Below are 20,934 nucleotides of genomic sequence, written 5' to 3' on the forward strand. Positions count from 1 at the left end.
TTCGGAGCAGCTTCTAGGTGTGTGTGTCTGTGCGTGCGCTTTCCAGATGCAGAATGAACGTGTCGAAGGGCGTTGCTTGGTAAAAGAATGCATGCGTTGGCTTCTCCAGACAAATAATAATGGATAAATTAATCCGATGTTACGTGCCTGCTTCAGTGACAGCAGTTCAGGCAGAGATCTGATCATAGGTTCACAGGCAGATGCAAGACTAACACATCTATCGCACAAACAAAGAAAACGCAGTTTATTTGCTTCGTTTAGTGCGGTTAAATACACCCTGTACCACGTCGACGATGATTAATTTGTGTCTTTCACACTGCACATTAAAATGCGCACAACCTGTTCTGAATGCTGGATGGTTGTTATACTGAATGCGTCATAGGACACATGTATCCTGTGATGCATCCTGTGCTAATCCAGGGTCGGGAGCAGCACAAATACGGGAACTACTGGTATGCAAATTCAACAAACCGATTCTTGCTCTCAGTGATTTGTGTTATTTTGCCGTTAACTGTTTGTCACTAGATGTTTTTTTTAGCTCAATTTCCCGTAATAACTGCAATGAATTTAAAAGAATTGTGCTCCAAGAGACAAAGAGATAGATCCGGTATCCTGTCCTTGTAAGGATTCCTTTCATTCGTCTGGTTTTCCTGCTGCGACACGACAGCCTCTACTGCTCAAATATTCAGAGCCTCGGGTATAAATTCAACACATTGCTCAATCCACAAACACCCAAGATTAATCATTATTTAAATACAATTCGAAAGGCTTTTTTCTAAAGTCACTAATATCAGAAGGCCTCCTATTTAACAGTAAACTCAATAATGACCGACTAGACTTCTCCTCAGACTGAAGCTGAATCGAGGCTGGAATCAAGACCACTAGACTTTTATGGTATGAAAGATACAGCTACTCTAAGAACTGGTCTAACTGCAATCATGCAAACCAGCAGATTACAAGCTCCTGCAGCGTTCAGTAGTGAACCTCATGCTTCGGTGGAAGATCTCAAACATTTGTACTCTGGCTCACTCTGTTGGACCTGAGCTGCAATGACACACACTGAGAAATAATCCATCACCGACAAATGAACTGAAGCTTTTGTCAATAACATGCACGCAAAGTGTTAAAAAAAATAATAATAATTTGGCCATAAATCAGGCGATCAGCCATAACATCATGACCAGTGAGAGGTGAAGTGAATAAAGCTGATTTTCTGGTTAAGATAAGAGATCCTTTAATTTATCCCACAGTGGGGAAATTTGCCATATAGTAATATCGTTATATGGTTAAGGACAATGGACAAGAAAAATAAATACAAAAATAATTTAAATAAACAGTAGTTATACATTTGCAATCTACTGAGAGCAGGTTTGGTTGTACAGCCTCACAGCAGCAGGAAGCAAGGACCTGCAGTAACGCTCCTTCACACTGATCCATGGAGGGGATGGGACTGGTTATCCATCAGCGATGACAGCTTTGCTTTCATCCTCCGATCACCCGCCACCTCCACAGGCTCAAGAGGGCAGCCCAGAACAGAGCCGGCCTTCTCGACCAGTCGGTTTAGTCTCTTCTGCTGCTGCTCCAGCAGACCACTCAGCAGTAGATGGCTGATGCGACCACAGGGTCATAGAAAGTCCTCTGTAGTGTTCCCTGCACTCCAAAAGACCTAAGTGATCCTAGGCCTTATATTAGGCAGCAAGTGAACACTCAGAACATCTCCAAAACGGCAGCTCTTGTTGCGTGTTTCCAGTCCGCAGTGGTCAGTGTACCTAACAAAAGTGGTCCAAGGAAGGAAAAGGAGCGAACCGGCATCAGGGCCAGTGTGGTCTTATCCAACAAATGGTTGAAAATGTTAATGTTGGTTCTGATAGAAAGTTGTCAGAACACAGAGTGCCTCACGTTTTTTTTTTTAGCCTTGTCTCAGTCAGGGTGCCCATGCCGACCTACTACATGTCGACGTCTGAACTTAACCACAGAGCAATGGAAACAGTCAAGCTGGCGGAAGCAGTGTGATGCTTTTGTTCTGCTTGAAGATATTTGGTCCTGCCACTCGTGTGGATGATCATTTGACACGTGCCACCTACCCAAGCATTGCTGCACACCATTTTATGGAAACAGTATTCCCTGATGACCTCTTTCAGCAGCATAGACAAAAAGGGTTCAGGAAAGGTTTGAGGAGCACAACAAGGAGGTTCAAGGTGTCGACCTCGCCTCCTAACTCCCCAGATCTCAATCCAATCAAGTATCCGTGGGTGGTTCTGGACAAACAGGTCTGATCTATGTAGGCCCTAACCTCAAAACGTGTAGGACTTAACGCATCTGCTGCTAATATCCCGGTGCCAGATACCACAGCACACCTTCAGAGGTCTGGTGGAGTCTGGTGTCTCAACAGGTCCGGGCTGTTTTTGTCTACACGCTCGGCAGGTGTTCATAATGTTATGGTTGATCTGTGTATGTTCATGTGCTTTGACAATAACCTGGCCCCATTTACATTACATTTGCTCTGTGTTATCTGTTATTGTATTTTAAATGATTGCTCTTTAATGTATTTGTTTGAATGTTTCAGAGATAAATGAAGGTACAAGTCTGTAAACGCAGATTTAAACACCGCACATTTAGCTTTTGTGGATTCTGCAACTTTTATTATAATATTTAACAAAAAAAGATACTATATTCTGCTCTGATTCTGATTAAACTGTAGGAATTATTGTTTTTATTATTCACGCCAGCCTCTGATTTTCTTGTAATTCACGACGCAGTGATTATGCCGGAAACTCTGGTTGTCATAATTATGTAATTCCTAAACATCTTGGTCGTCTGCTCGGGACGTCCAAGGTCGGAGGAAGGACTTTTCCGTTATTGGAAATACACAAATCTAATATATTAATTTACATAAAATAATAAATTCATATAACATATCCAGAAAAAATGTGGCGTCTCTTAAGTCAACTTTAATTTTTCTATTATATATTGTAAAAGAAAGGAACTAAATATTCATAGTGGTTGGGTTACCTGGCTAAAGAGTTCTGAAAAGCATTAAAATGGGATCCAATCCCCAAAAATATTATAAAGAGAATATTTGAAAAAGAAAAAAGAAAGGAAAGGGTACTTAGAAGATGTTAGGCATTCAAAGAAAACATCACTGACTATATATACCCAATATCCACTGAGGAAAGAATGGAGATACCACCAGAATTACAAGACTGTATGAATGAGTTGGTATGGTTTTCAATTGATCATAATTAAAAGTTTAGTTCTCATTTGCCATGAGTCCCTCTGTGAAAAGACCAATGAACTCTTAGCTCATATTTGAATCGTGGATCGTTCCTCTCAGGTTCGCAGACCAAAATGCTCGCCAAATAAAAACAGAAACGGACTGGACAAGCTGGTAGGAGGGTCAGCTCTGTCCTGAGCTGTTTTCTGGACTGAGTGGAGCAGCAGGGTGAGCGGAGGATGTTGGCCAAACTATCAAACATCCCGAACAACTCCTCGCAACCCCTGTATGAGACTGTTGGGAGCTTTGGTGGCTTCTTTTGTCAGAAAGTGTGGCACCTACAGTCTGTCAACAGCAATTTTGGTTTCAGTGACGTGAGCTACCAAAAGGATTTTTATTGCACTACAACTACTGACCACTGAGGTGTATGTTGGTGTAGTTAGAATATATACAATGGGTATTAAATGGTGATGTAAAAACAGTGAAAAATCATAACAGAACTCTTGCACATTTATTACAAACGTCCCACAGATACTTGATCAGTTTGGGATCTAGTGAATTTGGAGGCCAGGTCAACACCTTGTGCTGTTCTTCACGTTTTATTTTTTTTAGTTGTTCCTAAAGTGTGTGTCTGTGTCAGGCTGCATCCTGCTGGGGATGGCTGCTGCCATCAAGGAGTGTCATTGCTATGGGGTGGGGGTGTCTGGTCTGGTCTAGGTGGGTGCTACATGTCTAAGTAACATCCACATGAATGAATGCCAGGTCCAACAGTTTCCCAGCAGAATGCTGAATGGTCACAAAGATGGTCAATGTTATTTACTTCTCCTGTCAGTGGTCATAATGTTGTGGCTGATCGGTGTATCTGTCTGTATCTCAGGAATGCAGTAGCTCTTATTCTGTTTTGTGCAGTACTCCTGTCATTCATGATACCCATAGTTTTTTTTTTTTATTCAACCTTCACCACTTCTATCTCCCAGTTTTTCACATAAATATTTTCTTCTCTATTTCATATATATATTTTTGTCTACTCGTATTTCTACTTCTTTTTATCTAACTTATAAATGTTTTTCTATCTTGCCTTGCTGCTCTAACACGCGTCAAAGTCTTAAACATTCTCTGGAGTTCAGAGGCTAGATTCGTGACACTAGATGGTGCAGTGGTACCATTAATGGAGACCTCCATCAGACAGTGGAGGTGGAGAGAAGACCCCTAAGTGTCAAAGAAACATATCAGAATAACAGACGTCTAATTTGCTCTGAAAACATTTGAAATTTATATTTGCTGCTTCGCCAACAGCAGTAGTTTAATTCTAGACCGAGAGGGACAAAACTCAGTATAACTGATGACTACAATTTTAATTTTAATTCTTATAATAAGTGTGATCTGTTCTTTTTTCTTTATTATTGTTATTATTATTACAAAATAATGAATTTTCCATCTTAAGCCCTGAATAAATAATTTAGCATTTTAGCAAACGTGCGAATAAATGTAATTATTGTACTTTGCTGAGACAGATGAAGAGGATCGCCATCAAATTAGCGGTCACCTTGATCATCAGAGGGAGCAGAATATTTTATAAGGAATATAAGGGAGGTTCATAAAAGCTCTGCAGTCTGTCATGGTCATCTCCTGATAATAGACCTAAAAGGCTAGACTAATGTCCAGCTTTGCTTGATTATGCATATTAATGACACCTCAAGAATTCATCACAAAAATCTTTTCTTTTTTTTCTTTTTTTCCAACGGGTGAGGAGGGCAAACGGTAATAAATGGCTGAATTTATTCACTTTAGGAATAATCCCTTTAATCAAGACAGGAAACTTCCGTGAGGCTGGTAGGCCGGGGCTGCATGAGTTCTTAAATAATTTAACTAAATCAATTTTATATGTAACGTGATCACTTATCCACGAAAAACAACAAATCCTTTAGGAACTAATGAGCCCCTAAGCTTGAGAAGACTCATTTTTATAATTATAGGATAATAAAAACAATTGCTTTTCCGTGCGTAGTCTGGGGGAAAGACAACTGCAGGTGGCATTCGCAGCAGGGCAGGTTTTCAACAACTGGGCTGCCTACTGGCCCAGCATTATACTCTGAGGCAGGCTGCACTGGGCTTTTGTTGAAGAGCTGGAGATAACACAAAGGAAACTTCAAACAGGCTTCTTATTGTGTTCTATTCTTCTGGGCAAGCTGATTACAGTTAAGGATAAAAGTTGTTCCTATACAGTAAACTAATGCGGGGAATCAGAGAGCACTAATTAAGTCATGGGGGATCTGAGGCGGTCGGCTTGGATGTGTTCCCCAGCACCCAGACCATAGGGGTTTAGTGGGAACTTTAAGAGCCCAACAGCAGTCGGCATCAAAGGTGTTTGTTGTCAGCTGAATGTCCGGCAGAAGCGCGAACCGCTGGATCTTCAGAGCCACCTGGGACGGCAGAATCTACGGCTTCTTCGCCTCGCTCGTCTATCCTCCTCTTGTCTTTTCTCCTGCGGCGGAGCATAGAAAGTTGCGCCTAATGCTGTTTTTTTTTTTTTGTCTGAAGGAAAATGCGTCCAGTGACTACGTAAAACACAAAAACACGTTAACACAATGAGACCGAACCTTTGAGTTGACCCTAATTTTGCTGGTCGCCATGAAAAATAAATCTAATTTAAAAGGTTTTCAGTTTCCTCACTGTACGGGAAAAAATGAAAACCTGACAGAATGAACATTTAGACTAATATTCCCTTTAAAATCAGACAAATTGCGAAGCTATGAACTTAACGTTTCGGGTCAGTGTCAACATGTTACATCTAATTTGCAAATTTAGTTTTAATAAAATGGATATTACTATGTCTGAGTGGAGATGCTGCATGATCAGAGTTGTGAATAGCTGCAAATGAATCGTCATTGTTTGCTCTACGACCTCGGTAGATGCTGAATAGACTGAACCCATGAAACGGAGTGTGTGTGTGTGTGTGTGTGTGTGTGTGTGTGTGTGTGTGTGTGTGTGCGCATTTGCGTATGTGTGCATCATATTAGGTTTAAGGAAATTCTGATCTGTGCACGCGTGCATCAGTAGGTGTGGTGTCAAGCCGCTGCTGACGATGACCGACTAGACCATCGGCCGCGCACACACACACACACACACACACACGCACACACACACACACACAGTTTAAAAAGTTTGGTCCTGGCCTCTCTTTGCTTTTCATTTCACGCTACAAGTTTTGTCATTTGTCCTTGTGTCGGCCTTTGTGCGTTCGTACATTTCTTGTTTGCATCATTCTTGGATACTTCTTTTTTATTTCTACACTGTACAGTGTACACTTCACCTTTTGTGAAGCTCTGGAGCTCTTTGAAGGCCTCACCTGGCATCCAATCCAACGTCAGTTCTCGCATGATGAGAAATATTTAAATATACAGTACCCGCAAACACCCAGCTTCTTGTGTCCCGTAATTTGTTCTTATGGAGTTGCTGTTACAGAATTATTCAAGTGCTTTTAACCTCACCCTAAAGCAAGTTATGGACGAATGAGCAGTTATTTATCAAAAATGTTTCGTTAGCAGCGGCGTCTGTAGAGTTGATTGTGCTGATTTGTTGTGGTTTTGCACACACACACAGCAACGTGCATGTATTAACCCCTTTCCTCATTATTGGGAGGGCCTGTCCCACTGCCTGTAGCCGTCTGCAAATTACAATTTAGCACTGCGAGAGTTAAGGCCGTGTTCTTCCAGCCCACTGTGCGTGCATGTATTTGTGTGTGTGTGTGTGTGTCGGGGGTGGAGGGAGGGGTAGAGAGTGTCTGGTAGAAAACCTTTAATCCGGGTGCTGTCAGGCCCAAACCCGGCTTGACGTCCCATTGATGTGGAACAGAACAAAACACAGGGCCCCTTGCTAAGCTCCCACTGGCTCACTCACACACATATAAAGACACGCACACACACACACACGCACACACACTCTGGGCCCCTCTGTAAAGCCCCCAGCTTGGGCCCCCACTTTCTAACCAGGGCATTCCTCAGCCTACCCACGTGCACACACACACACACACACTGTCGCGCACACGCACTTACAGGCGAACACACAAACCGAGCTGAATGAACACAATCTTAACTCTTTGAGTGCTGTGTTGTAATCTGCAGGTGGTAACAGCTTGAAGGTCTCGCTCTCGTATGGGAGGTGTGTCCATTCGTTTTCCATTTATAAACCTGTGTGTGTGTGTGTGTGTGTGTGTGTGTGTTTGAGGAGGAGGGGGGGGGGGGGGTTGGGTGGGTGCATGACTGTCAGTTTGGAGAGTGTCTTAGCCACCAGTCTGTTTGATTTGTAGACAAATGTGTACACGACACACACACACACGCATATGTATATCATGTTTGTGACACAAATGTAACGCACGCACACACGCACACACACACACACGTGAGATGCTGGGATACAGTTAACAGAAGCCAGATGCTCTAGTATGTGTTGGCAGTAATGAAAGTGTGTATCCGTGGTGACAACAAACAGTTATTATTGTCCTGCTGTTTGGACAGCTCCCAGCCTGCAGCATCTCTGTTTACTATTAGCTTAAAGAAGGAGAAACAGAAAGAGGGGAGACGGAGAACAGAGACGGCGAAAAGTGAGCGGCAGATGCGAGGCTGAGCGGATACACAAAGTGACTTATATTAGAGTAAACATGTGTTTTAGGTAATGGCCTGGAACTGGCGAGGACGTTGATGTCTTTTCTCGGGCCGTTGTTCTCGGTGCGGCCAGGAGGTGGGGATGTGAGCAGCGGGACATCCTGCCCCAACTCTGACCCAACGTTGGCCTTCAGATTTAAGCGTCCTTCAGCTCAGTTTCACTCTGTGTAACTGGGTTGGTCCTCATCGTCTTAGCTTTACTTCACTATGAGGACATTCAGTAAGGAAGCAGCTCGCCTACTGCACGGAAACATTCCCATCTGTCATACATACCCACTCACACCTACGTGGTCAGCTCATTTTTCACCCCCTTCACCTTCTCCAGGACTGAACTCACCCTTTGTTTCCGCTGTTAAATTACTGAGCTCTTTATTCCCCGGTGCGAGACTCCTGACGCTTCCGTTTTGGACTGTCAGAGCTCAGAGCGAGGCGTTTGTTTGGGCGCCGGGCCGCGGTCCAGAAAGGCCTGAGCAGTCCCAACCAAAATGTTTTTTATTGACGGGTGAAAGCAGCCGGGCCGACAGCGGCGATTGGCTGTAATTGCTCGGCAAGTCGGCGGCGCGTTTGAAACGCCCCGCGTTAAAGTGGTGGCGTTTAAGAGCGCGCACACAAGCACACAAGCCCACAAGCCCACAAGCCCACCCCTCGTTTCTCCGCTCCAGTCGCCTTAAGAGAAGCCAGATGGGCCACGGGGAAGCAATCACCTCTCTATTTGTCTTGGTGCTGATCAGGTTAGTGAAGTGTTCTCAGGCCTGGCCAGGAGTCAGCGCACTGCTGCCTGTTGTCCGTGCCGATAGCTGCACGGCACGACTCTAGCCAAATGGTCCGGTCAGATGAGTGAGGGGGAGTGCTTCGTCACCTGCAAACTGGTGACTAATAGGCAGAGATAATGATTTTTGTCCGGTTGTGGACGTTTGATACATGTTCGGGACCGGTTGTTGAACGCCAGATTTCCAACCTACTGCGCTGCAAAAAGCTAAGCGGCCGATGGTAAATGTATAAATATGAGGGTAAGCAAGGGAGCTGGTAGCTAACATGTTTCATCTGTTGATACGGACACCACCATTTAGCACTGGGTCAGTGGATGGGAGGTGTTTAGGCAGCAGTGTGAGTGGAGAACATTCCACCCACTGAATACACAGATGGTTTGGTTTAGAGCAATGAAATGAGCACCAGACACGGAGCAGTGACAGTGAACGAAAGCCTCAATGATGCGCATGCACACACACACATATATATACATGCATACATGCAGCGTTGACTGCTCAGGCTAATGGAGTGACGGAATCCAGAAGGAATTTACTCAAGGACTCGGGGAGTGTGCACGATTAGGTAGCCCCTAAAACTGCCCTATACAGAAACCCCAAAAGGTACCACTGTTATGCGTCGACGGCTTCGTAACAAGCGCGCAACGTACAAGGATGAAAGAGCTGCGTGCAGATAAGCGCAAGAAGAGAGCGCGAAACCAGAGAGACGATGAGAAAGTCGCCGAAGCAAAAAAAAAAAAAAAAGAAAGAGACGGGAGAGGAAGGCTCACTGGGGCTTGGCAGAACCATCAGGGAGACTCCTTGGCAGTGAAACCTGATCCCGCCCAGACTCTCCCACCTCCTGATTGGCTGGCCCCCCCTTGAACCCTGAACCTTGACTTTGTCTGGGGCATGTGACCTTGAGTGAAGTACAACCAGAGCGTCTTTCTCCCCCCTTTCTTTTTTTTTTTCTCTCTCTCTCTCTCTCTATTCTGGCTTTTCCCCTCTGCCCATTCGTCTCCAGCGAGAGAAAGAGAGAGAGAGAGAGAGAGAGAGGGCCGGTGGGGAGGAGATGGAGAGCAGAAATGTCAGCGAGACATTAAACAGAGTGCGTCTGTGTGTGCTCTCATAGTCCAACCTGTCTGATTTCCCTCTCCTCCGTCCCTGCCCCCTCTTCCTCCTCCTCCTCCTCGCATCCCCTCTACATATGCTTCTCCGCGGAGCAATAAATTCATCGTCTTCTCTCCAAATCTCTTTGTCTCCATCAACACCCTTATCACTTTGTCTTCTGATCCATTCTGCCTCTCTTTGCCCTTGTATGGCTTATTATTTTGCCCGGTGTCAAGGCCGCCACCGCCGCTGCCACTGCCACCGCCACCGCCGGCGGTAATTCAAACAAAAACTGCTGCATTTTGGTGCTGTTTGATGGAAAAATGCCATTCATTTGTATAATAAGGCGCACGCTATTTATGAGGCCTAATCAGTCAATGGAAAAAAAAGTTACACATGCAAAAAAAAAAAAGCTTCTTATCAAGAACCTCAGATATTTAGTGCCATTAAAAAAATCTCCATGTTTATGAGTTTCCATGTAGATGGCATTAAAGGAGTTGTTCCAACAGTTTCAACTAACTTCTATAAATTTAATTAGTTTTATTTAAACCCCATTATAACTGAACATACATGAAGATCACATTAATTTGTTGTAATCATTGGATCCGAAGGTCAGCACTGAAACAGGAAATTTCCATCCGTTCAGAACTGTAATGTCAAAATATCAAGCATTACATTTTAACCAGCTACAATAAAAAGAAGTCAAATTTTTACTTTCCAACTTTCAAAACTCTCAAAACCAAACCCCAAAAATGTTGCGGGAATGTGTCATTTGGAGATGTTTGAATGTCCTTTTCAGTTGAGGCAGTCCAGTTCAGTTCAGAGTGTTTGTGGGTGTAAATGTAAATGAATAAGAGTTGGATATTTAGGTATATCCAGCTGATTTTGGTTCAAATTGGGCTTAAAACTAAAGGAAAAGTATTAATTACACACCAGAGTTGATACGTTAAATGACTGGATTTTATATTTACTGATGCGTTAACGTGAACGCAGCATTTAAATGTGGCAGCTGACTGAGGCGGAGCGGTTTTACTCGTTTATTAAACTATCAGGAGGCTTAATTTACTGTAAAACAGTTCATTGTATTTTATATCATCCCACTATGTCACAGAAGGATTTTAAAGTTCTGGTCTGCTACAGCTGTCGGATAAATGCAGCGGAGTAAAACGTACAATATTACCTTGAAAAACAGAAGTGGAAAAAATATAAAAATACTAAAGTGAAGCACAACTGTAGAGTTATTTTTCAGTTTGATTAATCTGCATAAAAACCAAACGTAACTGTGTCAAACTGTGGTTGTAGAGATTAGATTCAACTACATTGTCATTGCATATAGTACGGGTAACATGCACAACCTGTTTGCAGTTTGGTGTCGAAGCAGAAGTGCAAATAGCGGCAAGTGCAAAATTAACCCAATAAGAGGGTACAGACTATGGACTATTGAAGTAGTAGTATAAGTAGAAATATCTTTGTATAGGAATAAATTAGTAACAGTAATACTACAGTCTATCAACCCACACATATATATACGTAAACTGTCTTTTAGAGATGAGATGATTCAGATTATGTTTTCATTTCATAACATACACAGATCAGCCATAACATTATGACCACTGACAGGAGAAATAAACAGCATCGACCATCTTGTGATGAAAAACCATGAAGAACAGCACAAGGCGTTGACCTGGCCTCCAAATTCACTAGACCCCAAACTGATCAAGTATCTGTGGGATGATCGACAGAGGCCCCTCCCCTCAACCCGTGGGACCCTAAGTCCCCCCACTAACAACAGCCAGACACCACAGGACACCCTCAGAAGGCCCATGTCCATTCTCTGATGGGTCCCAACTGTTTTGGAGACACAAGGGAGACCTACACAATATCGGGAAGGTGGTCATAATGTTATGCCTGATCGGTGTATATGAATGTAGTATCAAAAATATGAAGGGAGATCGGCTGGTGATGTTCTTTTTAAAGATTAATATATTTATTTTAGTTTCTAAAACATGTGGACTTTTATGTTTTTGTGCTACGGGTGTAATAAAATTAAATTAATAGGAATAACAGATCAATTAGTACTCGGAGGCGAGAGTTCATTTCTAAATGTATGTGCATCAGAAATGTCCCTCTCTACATGCATTGATCCTCTCCTCTCCTCTCCTCTCCTCTCCTCTCCTCTCACACCTGTGGACACACACACACACACCCATGCCCACCTGTGGTGTAGATGCACACAGAGGTCTCCCTGTCCCGTCCCGGTACAGAACATGGCAGCAGAGTGCAGCAGAGTGCAGCCCGGGTGGTGTTTATTTTATTGGATGTTTATTTCGCTCTGTAAAACATGCCACTCAGGGACCTCGTGGACCAATGTACTCAAACCCCCTTTCTCTCTCTGTCTCTCTCTCTCTCTCTCTCTGTCTCTCTCGCTCTCTCTCTCTCTCCCCTCCCAGTGTAAACAGTGTGTATATCGGGAGTGTTTCCTTTACTAGTCTATGTAGACGTGTAATCCATCCAGTCAGACGCTGTAAACAACATCTCTACGTGTTTATAAATACTGCCCAACCACTCTAATGAATTTATGGTAATGCCTTGTTCTACTGCTTCTGCTGTGTGCACGAGTCGGTTGAGTGTAAGGTGTGAGCGTGCACGTACTGCTACTCGGCTAAAGGGGCACTGCACACACTTTACTGGTTGCTGATGTTTCTGGAGGGGAGGGAGGGAGGGCGGGCGGCGTTTTGTTTCCCGGCGCTTACAGCCTGGTTAAAAGCTTAAAACCTGTGACAGCATCGAGCAATGAATGACTGTTGTGAACCGACGTGCCACAGTACGAAGTCCATTAGCAAACCAACGCTGTTTCATTCCATTTACCTGACTTCGACCCACCACGGCGAGATCTGATCTTTGAATAATGCTGTGCAACGTACGTGTCGTAGTTTGGTAGAAGTTTGTTCTGTAGATTTTTTTTTTTGACGGGTGTTTTAAACGCATGCCAGAGGCGGCTAATACCGTTGGAAATATGTGCACACTGTTGACTCGTTGGGAGTCGTATTTCGACACATTTCCTACTTTGTAAAAAAAAATAATAAAAAATGAAAGATGGGTAGACATTAAATTTAATTTCCAGAAGAGTATTACTCAATAAATAAGTGGGGAATCCTGGACTATGACTTGTCTTGCCCAGCAGGATTCAGTCTGTTATGATGCATTTTATAATGCAACTGTAATGTTCCTTTTCATTAAACGTTACAGTGCATTCATATAACTGTTAGAATGGACAGATGAGTGGGCAGCTGTAACACAGTTGAGCTAACCCAGACAAAGGCCGACGATCATGAGAGAGCTGTGAAAAAATCCGTGGTTAATCTCGGACCGTGTTAGAGGCTGAAGACCGAAATGTGAATTGTGCTGCAACCTACATTTACAACCGAATACAGCATTAAAATCATACATAATCTGTCTCAAACGCTGCTGTGTTGGAGCACAATGACGGGTTTATATTCTCCCTGGCTTCCTCTTTTGATGCGTGGAGGTTCCTGCACTGTGGCCAAGGCTCGACAAAATAGTTCAACACATACTTCTGCCCACATATTGTTTTCAGTGTAGCATCACAATTCACCGTACGCAGGCCAACAGCCACGTACAGACCACAACTTCATCAGGGGTCTCTTAGACGAACAAATTAGTTGTAATCACGAACACATTCAGTTCAATTCAGATTTATTTATTTCTCTGAATAATGATTAAAATGGTTTATAAACGCTATTAAAGATGAATTACCGTTTTTTTTTTTTTTACAACCTGGACCTTTTTTCGGGCATGAAATATGATCGTTTACTCACCCATATAACTCTGGTGTCATTTGGAGTCGTTCGGACGATATTTATATCTGCGTATATCCATATAGTGGGAGTGAATGGGGCACCGAAACGCAGCCTCTAAATAACACATTATCTGCCGCCAAACACGTTAATTTCACCAATATTTGCTATGATACACTAGTGCTATTCCCCGTTGAGTCCGGAGTTACCTGTTGTCTATTCGTGCAGCGGTTTGTTCTTTGGCCAGCTGTTCCTCTCTCTGCCTCCTCATCCTCCTTTCAACGAGCTCCTCATCCGTTACTCTGGCTCAAAGCGGTAAGGACGTCCATCATAAACAAAGTCGTTGTCCACAACCTCAGAATCGGAAAAGTATTCAGCCATGTTGCAAAAAACTAGCAGTAGCAAATTACAGGTAAACAAGAGATGACATCATCCAGGTCAGAGGTTAGTAGGTCAATCTACAGACCCCAGACAATGATAACGACGACGGTGAAATATATATATATATGTATGTGGATATACGCTGATCTAAATATCTTCCGAACAACTCCAAATGACACCAAGGTTATATGGGTGAGTAAACAATCGTATTTTATGCCAGAAATAAGGTCCAGGTTGTAAAAAACAGTAGTTCCCCTTTAAGGAACTAGAGTCTGAACCCCCCACCCCCCCAGAGCAGGCACTAAGGCAGCAGCGCCAAGGAAAAACAACTCTCAATTCAGTTTCATTTTGTGTGCACAACTATAATATATAGATTTTTAAAAAATATAATAAATAAAATAGCAAAATAACCAAAAAATAAAAATCTCTGTGGTTCTTGACGTAGACAGTGAGTAGAGTCTAGTGCTCTTGTAACAAGAAGCCTTGAGCCGTTAGTGGAGCCCATTAAATGCTTGAAGTCAACCCAGACAGGACACAAAATATATAAGATAAGCTTTTATTGAAAATATACAGTAGTTGGATAAAAAAAATAAAATAATGTAAAATAAGTTTGGTGAGAAACCAACTGAAGTTAAGTAAGAAGAGTGAAGTGGATGAATAGATCCAGGCTGAATATACTCTATGGAGAGTCATGAATATCACAACAAACTCCAATATGGGACACAAGGGAGACCTACACAATATTAAGAAGGTGGTCATAATGTTATGCCTGATCTGAATCACAGGTGTTGCCCCAGACTGCTTACACTAATGTAGCTAATGTAGAAAAAAGCGATTCAAATTGAAGCATGGTAATCCTAGAACCTCAAGCTGCAGCAGCCGACCCACACCCACTACGAAGGCATTTGATGACGTCACATAGTCCACTGACAGTCATGTGGAGCATGACTGCTCAAACACCTGTACCAAATACTGCTTGTCATGTAAAGACAAACTACACGACAACGCAATCTGCATCTTCCTCTTTGCACCAGCAGAGCACATTCAGTAACCACAGCTACAGCTACACACAGTGGTGGAAGGGGAAAATGCACTTGTTTCGAATTAGCATTAAAAAGGAAGAAAGAAAATGATTTAAGATTCACTTTCAACAATGGCGACTCAAACAGAAAATTTCAGGGAATGGAAATGACGAGCCATACAGATGTTTGTATCTCCAAACCTTCTCAGTTGACCTTTCCTCGATGTGTTCCATCTTTACTGATCCAAAACAATCAATTTGAAAACTGCGGCGATGGAGAAGCAGCCGGAAATACCAAAGCAGAAATACACTACTACCAAGCGGGCAAATCACATCTCTTGCGGTCTGCATCGCCGCGACGCGTAGTTACATTTCTGGGGAGGTGCACGTCAGGCCGCATGCGGCGTTGGGCTCTGCGTAGGGTCTGGGCTGTCTCCATAGCTACGGCGTCAAATTGACGCAAAGGCCTAAACTGCCGATAAGAATGATACTGCAGCCTCATCAGAGTCTCCCTGAATTAAGAATTAAGATGAAGTTGGTGTCCTTTGGTTAAGAAAATGTTATCTGTCAAATGTTGAATTGCAGTCAAGCAGACTGTGAAGTTCGCGACGTAATTCAGATGAAATAGCCAGGGAGAGTTAGCATCTTTTCTAAGTTAGCTGGCGATAACAAAGACTAAAACAACAGCTTACCACACTCTCTTCCTTCTACTCCTTGCTACAATCTTGAGATCACTGTCTGGAATATGTGCTGCAGTCGCATCCAGTCTACCAGTGAATTATGGAGCATTCATGAGCACAACCTTACACTTAGTGTTGCTATATCAGCTCCAGTGTTGCTGGAAGTTTTGCTGGAAGTTTTGCTCGCAGTAACTAAAACTACAGCTGACAGCAATCTCTTCCTAACACTCATCATTGCTGCAACGTTGAAGTCTTTTAAGTTGAGTTGGGGATATTTTGTCAAGGAACGAGATAGCATTTGTGTCATTTAAAAGTCCTACATGTCCTGGTGTTATTGACAGTGGTTTCGCAGGATCAAAAATGACATTAGAGAATAAGTGTCCCCCTGATACAGAATAAGCTTCACACACTAAATATAATCATCATCACAGGCACGAGAGGACACGGTCAACAGTCATTCTCAAGTATAATGTGTTTCTATTGGTATGCAGGTAAATAGTGTGTTACATGTGTTTTGTTGATTTGATTATGTTGTTCTCATGTGTGCACACGTCTGTCAGTGTGCATGGATATGTGTGTGTGTGGGTGTGTGTGTGTGTGTGTGTGTGTGTGTGTGTGTCGGTTGCTCTCAGACTAAGCCATCATGGCTCCCCCCTCATCAGGCCTGACAGGTGTTATTACATTGAAATGAGAGCAGTGATGTATGCATCTGTAATGTGGACCTGTCCTCTTCTGCTTGATGGAACCTGACGCTTCTCATTACCGTGACACGTCTGAGAAAAGAACAAAGTACCAACACTTGGCCTGAAGTGCGCCGCATAAGGCATTATGAAGCATCGTGGTGGCACGTCACATTTTAAAATTCTTTCAAAGTGCTAACAAATCCGGTGTCAGTTCCATTCAAGTCAAGTTTCTTTTGCGCTTGTGTCTCAGGACGTTGAGGCAAGAGAGTGTGGCAGCGGATCATGCATTTTAAGTCCTCTTCTTTAATTCTTGACTTTGGTTTTTGACTTAAAAAAAAATAAACTGTTAGAAGCTAACAATTTAAAAAAATACAATTCATAAACAAGTGCAACAAGTTAAAATGTATGTGTTTAATAAATGGTGTTCAGCATCCTTATTCGATGGAAATTAACCACTAACCCGTTTTCCTCAATGTTAAAACTGACAAATAATAATCCTTTTTGATTTATCGTGACTACATGCACAAACACGTCCCACCTACGTGCCTCATTGTTTGTCATATCAGCAGCTTTGTCTTGCTATCTTCTTCCCCTGGCGTACCACCTTAGAGAACATGTTTAATTCAGTCCCCGTGTTGGTTACGGATTTGTAAAAAGCACCATACTCTCTGTAGCATTATTTGTTGCTCATTAGTGGCGCTTTTGTGGCGTCGTCCCATCCGACGAAGTGACGGTTGTGCCGCGGAGACTCGAGAATAAACAGGTTTTTGTTTGAAACGCGCTGCCGCAGCAAACTTGGCCGCCACGCCGCCGTGATCGCGCACAATGAGCGGCGATACAGTAAAGATAAAGGCATTGTTTGTCAAATAAAAAAAAAAAGATGCAGAAGAGCGAAAAACAAAAGAAACAACAAAACGGATGCAGCCTCTAGAAAGCAGTGCTCATTTTTATCGTTTAACCCCCATTAGTCGTTTTTTTTTTTATGTTTTTTTTTTTATGTTTTTTTTTTTACTGAATTCACTTATAGTTGCCCCTTGGCTCTGTCTGTTTTGATTTCTTGACTTGTTTCTTGCATTTGTGGTTTTGTAAATTAACGTTGCATGCTGTTTGAGAGACGTGACTAGCTCATGAAATCAACAGGCGGATATCACGCAAAACCAAATTATGCAACGTTCATAGAGCACAACCTTACTCTTTAGCTCCACTTGTCGATAAACATCTAAAGCAGGGGTGTCAAACTCATTTTTAGTTCAGGGGCCACATAGGCCTACAGTTCAATTTGATCCTTAGCAGGCCGGACCAGTAACATAATAATAACCTATAAATAAGTTTTACAAAACATTTTATAAACAACCTAAAATTTCACAAGAAAAATAAATAAAATTTTGGCAATTTGTTGTTTAGTTCTGGGTCTCAGTGTTGTGTTATGTCCGCAAATGTGACTAAAACAGCACAACCCTTAGTGGACAACTTAGGAATAGGTGCCAATTTTATTGAAAAATTGCAGTTAATATTTTCTGTGTAATTTTCCCACTTTGCAAATTCATCCTGCGGGCCAGATTGGACCCTCTGGTGGGCCAGTGTTGTCGCACGGACCATATGTTTTACACCCTTGATCTAAACACTCTCAAAATCACCCTCAATTGAATTCAACCGAAGTTCATTCTTAGCAACAAGATGTGATGCCACGCCTCCTTTAGCTTCTCTAGTCACACACCAGGTAAGCTTCAAACACTTGGATGGGACGGTAGGTGCACAACATTATTCACTGAACATCTTTTATTAATATGTTCAACACAATTCAAAACGGAAACATTCTCTGGCCTTAAATAGTAAAAAAAATAAAAATGAAACGATTTAAAATTATATTGAAATGAAAGAAGGGAGAATTTGTTTAAACAGAGTAAGCAGTTTTTCAAATATGTTTTTTAAGAAGTGGACTTGAAGGTTGTCTGAGAGACTGTGTTTCAGTTGTCAGGCTAGAGAGTGTACTGGAGGCGGGGGTGAGCTGTGCGACTGAATGCTCTGAAACCCATGGCAGACAGTCGGGCAGGTGCTGTAATGAGTTGAATGGCAGAGGAGGATCTGAGAGTACAGGAGGGTACGCATAATTGGAGAAGGTCAGACAGATATGATGGAGCTTGCTTGTGAGAGGCCTTGGAAGATAAGTAGCAGGAACTTACAGTTAGCGAGGAAGTTCACAGGAAGCCGGTGGAGCCGCTGAAGACCCGGGGTGATGTGGTTTATAGAGGGAGTTCAGGTGAGGATGTAAGCTGCGGCCGTTTTGGACTAGTTAAAGTTTATAAAGGCATTTGAAAGAAATGCCGAAAAGAAAAGTATAACAGCAGTCGATGCACATTCTGTGTCAGGGATTGGCCAAGGCTTTTAATGTTGCAGCGGTAACAGAGGTGACGTTATTGATATGTGTACAGAAGAATTCTCAGTGTTTTTATGTAAAACTGTCAACTTCAGCTCAGGTGGACTTAGATATGTCAAGAAGGACTTCTGTTTAGAGAAGCACCTTCAGCGAGAGGCTGCTCCTCCCAAGGTGCAGGACAAATAGACTGAGGAACTCCTTTGTCCCCCGTGCCATCAAACTGTTTAACCACCACTCACTTGGGGGGAGGAGGACAAAAAGGAAAGGGACTGAATGACATTTTTAACTAACCTGCAACAACATAAGTGCAATAGTAACATGCAATAACAATATGCATCTGGTATTTTTCTATTTATGCAACAACCATGTATGTACAGTACAGTCACAATATTTATTATTATTATTATTATTATTCTTTTCTGGGTGTTTGGTATTTGGGTTTATAATTCGTGTACATGTATGCCTGACAGTGCTATGTGCGATGGAGATATCAATTTCCCTGCGGGAACCTCCCAAAAGGATCAATAAAGTTATCTATCTATCTATCTATCTATCTATCTATCTATTTCATTAAAAAGTTGCAGAAGAACCAGGGGTTGGTTTAAATTAGACAGTAGGAAAGTGTGGAAGTGGACTTTGTAGACGAGTACAGCCAGGTGTCTTTCGCACGCGAGTGAAAATGTGTCTTACATCGTTGGAAGATATTGCCAAGAGGAAGAAGGTATATAATTAATAGTAGGGGGCCCAGAGCAGAGCCCTGGGGAACACCTCTGGTAACGAGTCCAAATTTTTTTTAAGCCAAACAAACTCTGCACGTGGTAAAAGATACGTGTCGGAGATACCAGTGTACGGAAGCGGTTGATGTTGCGGGAGATTGCGTCGAAGACTGCACTTAGCTCAAGAAGTCCACAGTCTGCTGCCATAAGGAGGCCTTTTGTGATTTACTGTACTACAGGATGGGTGAAAACCAGACTGAGAGCTAACGTGACCCTCGCAGAAACGCCACAGGGATGTGCTCTCTCTCTTTTTCCCTCTCCTTATTTATTAAGCCGATTTATTTTTGCACAATACCACTTGAATGACACAGCAGAGACGTGTCTTTATTGATATATAGATCAGGATAAATAAAATAAAGTTATCATGTGGAGAATTTGATATCCTGTAGCATCATTACACAGATAGAGGAGGAATAAGTCAGCAAAAAGGGTAACAAATTACAAATATATAGTGATGTATAGTGTGATAAAATGTGAATATAAAATATACTAGAATATATATATATATATATAATGCAAGAAATATGGATATGAAGCTATGTAGAAATATATAATATTGTGTACAATAAATCAATTTAAAGTATATGTATGAAACTATACAAAATATATAAATGCTGTATAACAAACATACATACATAATATTTATGAATACATTTATACTATGTGATATTTAAGAAATGACATACTGTATGAAAGTATATAATAGCAGCAAGTAGAAAGCTCACTTCACGGTTTTATCTCATAAAATTCAGAAATAGGCCTGACCTTGATGGAAATTTCTCGTGTGTGATTCCTTTTGCTGTATTTGAGAAAGCACAGCCTGTTTAACTCGTTCCTCATTTATGTCTGCAGATCAGTAGCGGATCCAAACACCGTTACACCGTCCACCACACTCTAGCCTGATTTCAGTACGTTTTTTTTTTTTTTTTTTTTTTACGTTGCTCAGAACATCATTCACTCGCTACGGGAGACAAAAAAAATCTCAAAGGGCGAGATGGTTGCAGACATCTTTGCACCCAAGCAACTGTTCACTTTCATAATTTCTTTGCTCTTTGAGTCCTGCTGAGATATTTCCCGGAGAATCTGGACTCTTCCTTAGATCGTTGTGGAGTAATGAAGATTTATTGAAGTAAGATCACATATTTTAGACTAAGATGAGAAGCGTTATCACGGAGCAGATGAAGTCCCGATGAAGGACGCTGAGACAGGATTCTAGACACAGGTGGTGGTGGTGGAGGACAGAGACTGACTGAGGTGGAAATAAAGAGAACAAAGCAGAAGTGACTAAGAGAAGAAAGTGGAACAGAGACATAATGTGTGGGAACAGATTTTCCTTCCTGAACTTAAACCCAAGCGTCATTTAGATCGACCTGACTATTATTCTGCTTTTTGTTCCCATAGAGTAACTCTGCATGACTTTACAATCTGTCTTACATCAGGCTCTGCACATGTTCTCCATATGCT

The sequence above is a fragment of the Chelon labrosus genome, assembly GCF_963514085.1.
Source record: "Chelon labrosus genome assembly, chromosome: 4".
NCBI classification, from domain to species: domain Eukaryota; kingdom Metazoa; phylum Chordata; class Actinopteri; order Mugiliformes; family Mugilidae; genus Chelon; species Chelon labrosus.